The sequence below is a fragment of the Python bivittatus genome, unplaced genomic scaffold (assembly GCF_059951505.1).
Source record: "Python bivittatus isolate LINGU-HERP-01145 unplaced genomic scaffold, Pbiv_v1 ctg000210_np1212, whole genome shotgun sequence".
Lineage (NCBI taxonomy): Eukaryota > Metazoa > Chordata > Lepidosauria > Squamata > Pythonidae > Python > Python bivittatus.
In genome coordinates this window covers 8310222-8319471 of record NW_028277053.1, presented here as the reverse complement: position 1 = coordinate 8319471, position 9250 = coordinate 8310222, and positions in this window count along the sequence as shown.

Here is a 9250-nt window from a genome sequence, read left to right as displayed (position 1 = left end):
ACAATTTAGAAGCCGAAGCTTAGCAACAGCACGTGGTGGCCCGGCCCCGCGCTCGCTGAGTGGCCGGGCGTCCGCATGCAAAGCAGGACGCGGCGCGGGATTGGGCGCCAGGAGCCTATGCAAATGAGGCCGGGGAGAGGGGCGGATCGCTGACGTCAGGAAGTGGGGAAGGGATTGCCCAGCTGCCAGGGGCGGTGTCGGGCGTCGTCAGAACGCGCGTCGGGGTGAGGGGGCCGCTCTCCTCCGGGGAAACGAGTCTCCCGGAGCTTAAAGCCCATTCCACCCTGGCTGATGTTTGCTGCCGCGGTTCCCCGCAGCTGCATCTCCAAAAAGCGAGATGGACACCCTGAACCTTGACTCGGGTGCTCTCTGTGTCCAGGAATTCCGCCTTTATTCAAACATCTGCAACCCGCCCCCCCCCCAGCCATTATCACGAACTGCTTTCTGGAAAGGAAACCTAATTATTATTTATGATGGTTTGGTGTCCTGAAAAGGCAGGATGGTAGTAATGGTAATTAATTGAATGAATATATGAAATAAACCCAAGCTTTCATTGTGCAATCGTCCTGCTTTACTAGCAAAACTTCATAGAAGAATCATGGCACCGTCACTGCTTGTAACTGTCATTTAAATTGAATTAATAAGTAAATAAGCTGCCATGGGTTTTTGCCAGTATTTCCACTTTTTTGCTACAAAAAGTGATTACAATGGTGCTAGGAGCCACGGTCTGGACTACCCTTAAAACTGCCTTGAAAATTAAGGGAGGCGTCTCTGTGCAGGCTAAAATGCTTCTTGCCTATATAAAACTTCTTACAACTGGTCCTGATGAATTTAAACCTACACCTTGCCCCTCAAGTGCATTATCAGGGCATGCTAAAATACAGTAATTAAAGTACTTTAACGAATTCATAAATGAAAACTAAAAACTAAATAATACTTAAGTATTTTGAATAAAGCACAAGAATATGGAAGTACCACATTCTGTTCTGTGCACTTGTAGTGTGGTATCAAAACTCTTTTAATCAGGAGCTAAGTCATCCTGGATGATGTACTAGATTTTAAAGATATACTAGATTTTTATTTTTTTTATTTTTTTAAGGGTCATACATTTTAAACCTCATACTGGATTTTAAAGATAAAGACTTATTTTTCTTCAAGCCTTTCTACATCATGTTCATCTGACATCAGTGGGACTTAGGTACTTAAAATCTGGGCATTTAATAGAAAGTCACCATGTTTTGTGAGCCATCTGCAGTGGTGTTCCATGATTTCAGTCCTTTTTTACTCTCCTTTGAAACCTCCTAGTTGGCATGATACAGAAATGCTGTTCAAAAAGATTAGATTGGATTTACATTGTTCCTTTGCTGAAGCATACTGTAGAGCAGAACATCTCCCCTGTGGTAATTAACTAAGGCTGTGCAAAGTTTTGAAGGCTCTGACAAAGGTTTGAACCTGCCCTTGAACCTGCTTTGGAAAGCAACACGGTCCCCTTGCTTCCTTGTTTCATAATGCTCTGCTTTGGAGCCTCTCTCAGCTTTCTCCTGTGGAGGTCAAGCAAGAACAGAAGACCCTAAGGAGACTTCTTTAGCAAGCAAAAAAGGCTGAGAAGAATCTTCCCCTGCAACACCAAAAGATCTTCCAGACCTGGTGGCTTTGGCAAATGTAGCGTGTGCTGCAGGCAGCCAGCCTAGAACGTCCTCCAGACCTCTTACCAAAAGCTTTGGGGCACTACTCACCTCTTCTTTTAAGATACACTCTGGAGAAGGTGCTACTCATGGTCTGGAAGTCAGCAGGCCAGAGGAGACAAGAGATATATCTTTTTCCAAAACCTTCACACAGGAAAGTCTTTCAGGCTGAGTGGCTTGAATGCACATTTCAGGCTGCCTCAAAGTGGTCCAGCTTGGAAGTTCTTCAGATAGTGCTTGCAGAAGAAGAATGAAAGGGGTCTTCTTCTACACTATTGGCCTGAAGCAGTTCAAGTAATCCCCATTTGTTTTGTTGTGCTGATGATGTTGCTAGTCAGTCAATTTCCATTCATGTGTGTCAAACCTGGTGGGGTTGGCAAACTCAGGAAACCAGAACCACCTGGATTTCTGGAAAAGTCTTGATAGCTAAGAGGGTGATGTAATTAAGGTGAACTTATTCTGAGTCTCTTTCTCATGCTTCCTGGACTCCAGCATCCCTTCCAAAAATGGTCCTGTTTCCTCCCTCAACTTGCTGTCTCCTTCAATGACCCAAGATTGATCCTTGTGGCACTGGAGGCCTACCTTTTTTGATCAGAAACATTGATGAGCACTCCTGGAGGATGATTTTAAAGCCAGCACTGCATCTGCTAGATTGTCATGCCATCCAGCAGCCCACCCTTCAATCAGCATGTCTCAGGGTTTTTTAAAATCCTTTGCTGAAATTAAGACATGTCAATAGCATTTCCACAGTCTAATAAGGAAATTACTCCAAATGATGTAAGATTCACGTAGCAAGATTTGTTCTTGACAAATCCATGCTAACAGGTGACAGTTACTGTATTGTTACAGATCAGCCTCTTCGTGATCTGCTCTAGAATCTTCCTGGGTATAGATGTTAGACTGATTTGTATGTAGTTTCAGGGATCTTCCTTTTTCTATTTTTACAAAGACAGATTTTCTCTCTTCTGTCATCTGGCACTTGCTGATTTTGCAGGATTCTCAGTGACTAAGCATCAGGCTGGCCAAAACCTTAGCAGCTGCCTTCGGTACCCTAGGATGCAATTCATTTAATCCTGAGATTAAACCATTCAAAGAGATTTCCCAAACATGTTTCTGTCAGCCTCAGTCTTCATTCTGGCTCTTTCGTCAGCAGCAGGAGGAAGAAGACGGTGAAGGTCAGCTGGGGGTGGCAGGGCTGGCGGAGGTGGCAGAGTGCAACGTGGCCAGAAGGGCAGAGATGGGGGAGGGATAGGCATTGGGGGGAGTTGAAGAGGAGGCAGTCCCTTAACTTACTGAGGCTCGGGGCTGGGAGGGACCAAGCTGGGAATGGCTTCGATCGCGGTGGGTCCTTACCTAATGACCAGAGAAATTTGCTTAACAATGGCAACGGGGAGTGCCGGGACTGCCATCGCTGAGCAATGCAGTCACGTGATGTTGTGCTTTACGACCACATCGCTTAGCGATGGAAATTCTGGTCCCAATTACCTTCATAACCTGAGGACTACCTATATTAACATTTATCATACTAGTTCTAGCACAAGTATTAGTATTAATTCTATTATTAGTCTCCAAGTACCCTTCCTATCTCTTGTTCTAATTCAGGTCTTAGATTTAGCTCTTATTAATAGTATGAGTTCTAGTATTTGTACTAGCAATAGTTCTACACCTGGAACAAGTTCTAGTTCCATTGTTAATCGTTCTAATCCTGAAAACAGCTTTACAAGTACTAGCACTAGAACTCATTCTGTTTTCTGTGCTGTCACAAGAGGCCAAGCTGGATGCCTGCCAGGGTCCAGTGATATTCACGTTCAGGCAGAAAAGAGTTATTTTTACCAATATCTCAAGACAGCAACTGGAAATGCAGTCAGAGGCTTGGCACAGGTCGAGACCAGGAATCCAATCAACAAGCATCAGATCCAAGGGGAAAAGACAAGAGACACAGTGAGGTAGAATCTGAGTCCTACGCATGGCACAGGAAACACAAAGGAGCTGAGGCTCGAAACGTCGTTCTCAGCATCTGCTCCCAGTAACTGAGGCCAATAAATCAGCCTCCACCCAATATCCAGCTGTGGCGTTTCTTCCTCAGCCTTGGCTCTTCTGCAGCTTGTTTCTTGGCAGGTCATTCAGATCTATGAAGTTCTGCTCTCTGTTGATGAATCTTTACCACACGCCTCTGCTGAGGGCTGGGTGGCTGGACTTCAGAGTCCGAGAGGCTGTTGGTGGGTGCAGGCAAGGGGTCCTGGGGGCTTGCTGGATCTGCCTCAACCACAGTGGAGTCATGGGCTCTATCGTTACTGGAATTGCTTGTGCCAAGACTCTAGATGTCCCTGACTCTGCTTCCTCCCCATCCTTCTTATCAGAGGACATCTCCAGCGGGGCCCTGACATTCCAGCAGCAGAACTAGTTCTGTTTAAAGTATCATTCTAATATTACTTCTAACAATTTTTACTACTTACTGATACTATTGGTAATTCTTGCTTTAATGTTCTGTTGTTAGGTCTGGTATACGTAGTGTTATGATATTAGTGTTAGTTCTAGTTCTACTAGTACTAGTTTTACTGTTTTACTGCGAAATAATTCATAGTTTAGAAGTAAGAGTTTTAACACTACCCTAGTTTTTATGCAAATATTCTTCCAATTCTCCTATTAGTTCTAGTACCTATTCCAGCAATATTACTACTTCTAATACTAGTTGTAGTAGTTCAACCAGTCAACTTCCACTAACAGTAATAATTCCATTAGTACATGTTCTAGTTTTTACACAGTTTCTAGTACTAGCAATAACAGTGCTAGTTCTCCTATTACTGATTTTAGTTTGAACACTAGTTCTACGTTTTGTACAATTACCTGCACTGGCTTTCATTTTATTAGTTCTATTGCTATATATCAGCTGATGCTGTACTGCAGAGAGTGACAAGATGGACTGTAAGATACCTTTTTATTTCTGCTGGATTTTAGGAAATTTAGGTATTTCTTCAATCTTCCTGTTGGGTCAACTGTCTATTATAATACATAATTACAGTACATTCTATTTGGCATTTTAGTATTTTATTGTCATGTTTTTTTAATGGAGATACTAGAGCTAAAGTGCCGAGGGCCTGTTAGATCAGATTAGCAAAAATTCAGATGGGGAACAAACAAAAGAGTAAGTGAAGGTTGATGACTTTGGGTCTGGAAAGGGAACTGTAAGTGGAACAAAATCAGCGTTGTAAGTTACTGTAAAGGGTTTTGTGCTGTTTGGTCTGTTTCTTTGGACCAAGGAAAGTCCCTGACTTTATCCAGGAAGCATTCAGACGCTATCATCTGGCCCCATGAACTCAAGCATCCCTTAAGCACTAATTCTACAATTGAAATATACAAAATAATTGCAAACGAGGGTCAGGAGACATAACTAAAAACCCCTTGGTCTACAGAAATTGCGGAACAGTGCTTCTTGACAGCAATAACAGTGGCTGCTACTTTTGAACCTAGTAAACTGTAAGCAAAACAAAAACAAAAACTGTATATATCTGCTTAAATAATCTGTTATGATTATGCTACATGTTTTTGTTAAATCATCCCATCTGGAAGGATGTAAATTCTCTTTAAAGAGGAAGGGGAAGAAATCTGAAAAACTTGCAGAACCGATGGGCTCTCTAGTGACAACATAAACGTTGCTCATGAAAGAGAAAGCATTGAGGATTGTTAAATTGGCCTTAATAGAGATTATTAGATATCTTACATGATGCTTATAAATATGCTAAACCAGATCAGCAAGTGGATCTGATTGAGTTAAAGTGGCTAATAGTATAGGTTGGGAAACAGTTTTACCATTAAAAAAAATAATGCCTGTTCTGAATATGAGGAACATCCTACCTGCCAGGGTTTTGGGTGAACTACCAGTTTGTCCCTTTCTTAATTTGCTAGATGGCAACTGTAATCAATGGAAACCAGTAGTTGCTGATATGTTTCCATATTCTGGGATATCCTTCCCACAACTCTCAAGGCCAGGAAAAGATAAAGCAGATTCCCAGAAAATAAGAACATGGGATACCTGGCAAAGCACTTGGAGCATCTTAGAAGACCAGGCCTGGTGGCAGATTTCTCAGTTCTGGCCTTAGCTCTCTGGGTCCCCCAAGGTGAAATTGGATCTTTCCCCACTGGGTTTCAGGAAGTTGGCGAAACCATTTTATTCTGCTGGGTATTTGAGAATTAAGGAAGTCTGGTCAGCCTGATTGTTTCTGTTTCAGTTTCTGTGTATATTTATTTGTAGGTGGGTTTTATTAGAACAGTGGTTTTTACTGAATGTGTTTTTATTGTTTGGCCATATGTTGTAACCCTGGGGATAGGGAAAGTATAGAAAAGTAATAAATAGATAGTAATGCCACTAAACCATTGCAGAAGCCATTCCAAATGGGCATAATCTCTGAGGGAGGAATTACAGCAAACTATTTCAAATTCTCATGTTTCAGCTGAGTTACTAAAGTACACTTCCCTCAGTGTGAACTGCATAACATGAATTTTAGTAGTCCAGGGATACTGTCACCAGCTCTCAAGAATGCAAGCAAGAAGATACAACCCTGGAGCCAGCTTTTACTTGTCTTCCGAGAAGCTACATACACTCAGTGCAGAAGAAAATGATATGAAGGAAGATACCAAAGGAAAAGGCAAACCATAGGAAACAATAACAAAATCAACACTGTCCGAAACCTCTCTTGATGGCTGGCTCTAAGGCGACATGTTTTTTTAGGGTTCCCATGGGAAGGGAAGTGTTTTTATGGCTGTTAAGGCTGTTGCTGTTCACAAGACTGTACAGCTGCAGTCTCAGCAATCAATGAATGATTTTGTTGCAAATAAAATACAGAGAAATTAGTATTTTAATCTTAGCTCCTTATTATCAATTTCCACATCAAGCTACATCCACTATAATTTACAATCTCTAATGAAGAATTATGGAATAAGTCTGATGTGGCTTCTGTTTTGTTACCCAACTGACAGTTCAACAAAATGTTACCTTAGAACATAATGAGGTGGAGACTACAGTTTCTGAATTCTATCTCTAAATTTGATATTGTGTTATCAAACCTGAGTATCAAGCAATATGGAACTTAATGGCTGTACTTCCTATTGCTTAATGTCACTGAGTCAAAAGTACCTTGGACACTTGCATTTTTGTTCACTTATCAGGATGAGAAGGAGCTGATGAATCTTGGAGATCCTTTCTGTGATCTTTGACCAACTTTGGAGGACGGGGGGTTATGGCAGGGACTCAGAGAAGGGCAAATAGTGTTTCTGTCTCAAAAAGGGGGAAACAGAGAACCCAGCTAACTGGAGACCATTAGCTTGATGTTGATAACAGGCAAATCTGTGGACAAGTTTAAGTGTTCAGTTTATGAGCCAACCTGGTTTTATCAAGGCCAAACCAAATCAGCCCAAACCGGTCTTGTCTCTCTCTCTCTCTCTTTTTTGACAGAGTGGTTAGTTTAGTTGCATTTGGCAATGAGGTGGAAAGAATGAACCTTGACTTCAGCAGAGCATTTGACTTCAGGGTCCTCAAGAGTGGGGGAATGAATATTGATCTGAAAACCACTGTCCCAGAATCTTACTGGGCCTCCAGGATGAGGCCAGTGGGATCTCTGCCTCTGGTCAGCTGTTGCTGCAGTTGCGGGAGCAAGAAGAAAGGATGCTTCTCCTGGGCTGCCTGCTACTCCATCACCATCACCATCACCCTCAGCCAAATGCAGATCCTTCTCAACCAAGGATGGATCATCCACCAGCTTGTTACAGTATTAGTTTGAGGTTTTAAAATTGCTGTGTCAGCCAGCTTTCATAAGTCAACACTTTAGCAAAAATACTGTAGTCTGTATTAGTTAAAAGGGCTCTAGTTTTATCGGGAAAAGCTGGGCAGTAAAAATATTCTGATACATTTAAACACTTTGGTCAAGAGAGAGAGAATTTCTTAATTGCTGGGAACTTTTCCCCCAGATGAAGGTCTTAACTGGGCAAAAAGTCTGCTAGAAAGGAATCAGTTGAAGTTGTCTCCTTGGATCTTTCTCCCTATATATTTTTGCATCTCTTAGATGGAGCATCTCTAAGGATCTCTTAGATGGAGGGAAGCAGGATTTTTTTCTGTTCTATCTCAGTCTATTTTATAGACATTGTGGGGACTTTTGCTTCAACCCATTGATTTACCTCTGCAGGAGTTCCTTTAACACTAAACGTTAACCATACATTTCATGCATTGGTCATGGGTGGACTTGAGAACTTTGGATCTTAAAAATTGTTCTTGTTCAGCTCTGCATCAGTCTCCGTCTGGCTTCCTTGTGCTTTCGCAATGTCACATTTCTTTCTTGCTGTGGCAAGTCAAATTTTGCAGCTCTAAGTTGCTGTTAGGTTGTACATCCAGGTCAGTAACAAGATACAGGTAGTCCTCACTTAGTGACTACCTCATACAGTGACCATTCACAGTAACGATGGTGATGAAAAATAACTTTACGACCAATCTTCGCATTTATGACCTTCGCAGGTCTGTAAAGCAAAGGAAAGCTGAAGTCAGATCAAAAGCAGAGTCGCAATTTCACTTAGAAAACACTTGGTTTACGACTGAGTTGCCAGTCCCAATTGCGGTTGCTGAACAAGGACTCTGCGTATCTCACATTTGGGAGTTGCTGCAGCTTCTGGAACCTTCGCATGTACAATTACTTTCCAAGTTCCTACGTCAGTTTTAGGAGATGCCGTTTGGGTTTGTGTTAAAACATTTCTGCAGCTCTAGATTGCTTTCGCAGAGACAGGTCAGTTTGGAGGGTTTTTTAATTGGTTGCCTTTGCAGAGTCAGGTGAGTTTCCGCAGCTCTATATTTTTTCTTTTTCTTTTTTGCCTTTTTTTAGGTTGAGTCCTGCAGCTTTTATTTGCTTTTCTCCTTGCACATCCAGGTCAATTTCAGGAGCTGTTGTGAGGTTTCCATAGCAATCCAGAGCCTTAATACTAAGTAAATTGGTTGCCATGGCAGGGCTTGAGCTTCGAAGCAGGCACATTCTGCTCTCTTGCCAGTTGTTCAGAGGCTGGGGTGGAGTGGCTTGATCCTTTCTTCCTCCCAGATTGACCCTTGCCAACCCCTTTCTGGTGACTTACAAACTGTGCTCCATTCCCAGCCATTCCAGGTGGTGCCCCAAAATTGTTTGCAAACTTCTTTTAGGGCATTTTTCCCCGTTGTAAAAATCTTTTTTCATCCCTCTTGGCGTTCCAAGAAGATTCAAGGATGCAGACAGGCTGCTTCATTCATTGCTTACAAGAGTTCTCACTACCAAAAGCATTCTCAAGACTTGGGGAAAACATTCTTGCCTGCTCTTTTTGCTTTTGCCTTTATTTTGGTTAGGGAGGATTGTAGACTTTATTAAAAAAAAGCAAACAGCCTCCTATTAGATCAGTGTTTTTCAACACTGGCAACTTTAAGGGGAATTCTGGGAGTTGAAGTCCACACACCTTAAAGTTGACAAGTTTGAAAAGCACTGTATTAGACCCTTCATTTCTGTCTTCAAGGGGAGCTAGATTTGAACTAACTTGCAGTGTTAGTTTACGTCAAGGAT